Here is a 2359-nt window from a genome sequence, read left to right on the forward strand (position 1 = left end):
CCCCCTGCCACGTCCTGACCAAACTACAATAACAAATGACCCCTTTACTGGTCAGAACGTGACAGTACCCCCCGCCCCAAAGGTACAGACCCAGGATGCACCTCACACAAAAAAGTGGACCAAAATGCAGCGGGTACGTGAATGCTCATATTTATTTTATTACGAACACCACACAAAAACAACAAAATGAAAAAACGAACAACAGCTAACAGTTCTGCAGGCTAAACATAGCAGTGCACAAATACTTCCCCCCAGAAATGCATTTACAACTTGTCTAAATCCTATCATAAACTGTTTGAGCCAGTGTATGGCTGCGGATTGACTGCATTGTTTGAATGGAATGTTGGCATATTGGCAGTTAACCCTTTAGACCCCAATATAATTTTAGAATGCTGCTGTAGATTACTGAGAATTTTCAAGATAAGCTCATTTTCTCACACGTTTCACACAAACAGACATAGCTCAAAAGCAAAGAACAAATTACAATTCAAGTTAACTTAGTTTTAAAGAGCACAACCAGTTCTTTAATATGATACCACATTGATGTCAATAGGAATAACACTCATTTTGTCATCCATTGTGTAAAGACACTATCAGAAAACAATTAACACTCAACACAACAACAAAAGTATTGAAACTTCTGGAAGCATGGCCCCCATCCTGCAGTGGCAGAGAACCCGTAGAGCACCCAAAGGAGGTTTCTACACATCTCACACTCTATGCCCTGCGTCCACTCCGGATGCACACCGCACACCGTCTCTTGCGCCCTTCAAACTTCACCTGCTTTCAAATGAGTTACAATTTGGTCCACACACCCTGGCGCCACACTCTTGGCTCCACTCTTCCTGCCACTGTAGCCATATCATAAAGTGAATGCACAAGCTGCATTTTGAACGCCTTCAGGGATCAGCACCTGCGGTTTCTGGGAAGGGGCCGCAGGCATACACAATGTATGCATTTATGATGGCAATGTCGAGCATCCTCCAAAACCCATACTTCCACCATTTTCTGCCTGTGCATCCAACATTGTAATAGCTCCTCAGTTGGTCAAGATAGTCAACCTGCCCATTTTCTTGTTATAATCCATTACAAGCTCTGAAACAAGTTCCTACAACTTTTAAAAACAACTCCACAACTCCTGCCACTGTCACTTTAGGCCCAGGCTGTGTGGTACAAGGGTGAATGGTGGGACTTGGGACAGACATGCCATGGAAACGTAGGCTCACCTCTTGGGTGTGCTCTCCCTCTTCCCTCACTCTTCCTCATCCTCTCCCTCTGCTTCGTCCTCTCCCTCTTCACTCTTCACTCTCCTCTTTCTTTCTCTCTCCCTCCACTCTCCTCTTCCTCCTCATGTCCCTCTTCCTCTCTCCCTCCACTCTCTCTTCCTCTCTCCCTCCTCTTCACTCACCTCTTCCTCTTTCCCTCCACTTTCCTCTTGCTCCACACCTCCCTCCACATCTCAGAGTTCAGTAATCCAGAAGTGGAGCAAAGGTACAGGACGGCAGGCAGGCTCAGGGTCAGGCAGAGAGGTCAGGCGGGCGGGTACAGGGTCAGGACAGGCACAGGTCAAAAACCATGAGGACGAGGAAAGAGAGGCTTGGAAACGATAGGAGCTGACAGGAAAAACGCTGGTTAGCTTGAACGAACAAGACGAACTGGCAACAAACATACAGAGAACACAGGTATAAATACACAGAGGATAATAGGGAAGATGGGCGACACCAGGAGGGGGGTGGAGAGAAGCACAAGGACAGGTGAAACAGATCAGGGCGTGACAACTATAGTAAATACTACAGTATTATCCACAAAAAAACAATGTCCACAAAAACACTACAGTGTCTGCAAAAACACGACAGTGGACCCCTACAGTATTCAATTTGCATATACCCAACCCATTCCCCTCCCCCATATCCCAATTTATGCCACCTATGAGTGAGAAACCTACATGCCAAGTATAGAGCATATCTTGTGTTCCCTACAGGTTATAGAAAAGAGCAGAAGCTCTCAACTATCCGTTCAGTCTCCTGTCCTACGTACTTACAGGTTATGGAACATTTGCTCTTTTAGTACTTGTCCAGTAGGTTTCTTCAAGGAGAAAGCCCCCGCTTCTATCTCAAAGATGAGTGGGGATTTTAATCTTGGTAGGGCAAACTTACCACTTTTTTATGCATACCAGCAAAGCTACAACATAACACTAAACAATACATTAATTGCACAATTATGTTGACAGTGCCCACAAACTGTTGGGGCCTACATGAAGCTGTCCCGACAGTGGAGCTTTCCTTTCAGCACCATGGAGTGAATCCTTACCACTGCTACACCTGGCTATCAGCAGAGCCTGTCTGGCAGCGAAACTCTT

General features: G+C 45.8%; 1 non-coding gene across 1 annotated transcript; it reads left to right on the plus strand.

The window, feature by feature from the left end:
• The first annotated feature begins 2049 nt into the window (after nucleotides 1–2049).
• Nucleotides 2050–2104, plus strand: LOC115162749 (U7 small nuclear RNA). Its single transcript, XR_003869638.1, has one exon. It is a non-coding gene; the product is annotated as a U7 small nuclear RNA (small nuclear RNA).
• Nucleotides 2105–2359: the final 255 nt, after the last annotated feature.

Source organism: Salmo trutta, chromosome 25, assembly GCF_901001165.1.
Source record: "Salmo trutta chromosome 25, fSalTru1.1, whole genome shotgun sequence".
Classification (NCBI taxonomy): Eukaryota; Metazoa; Chordata; class Actinopteri; order Salmoniformes; family Salmonidae; genus Salmo; species Salmo trutta.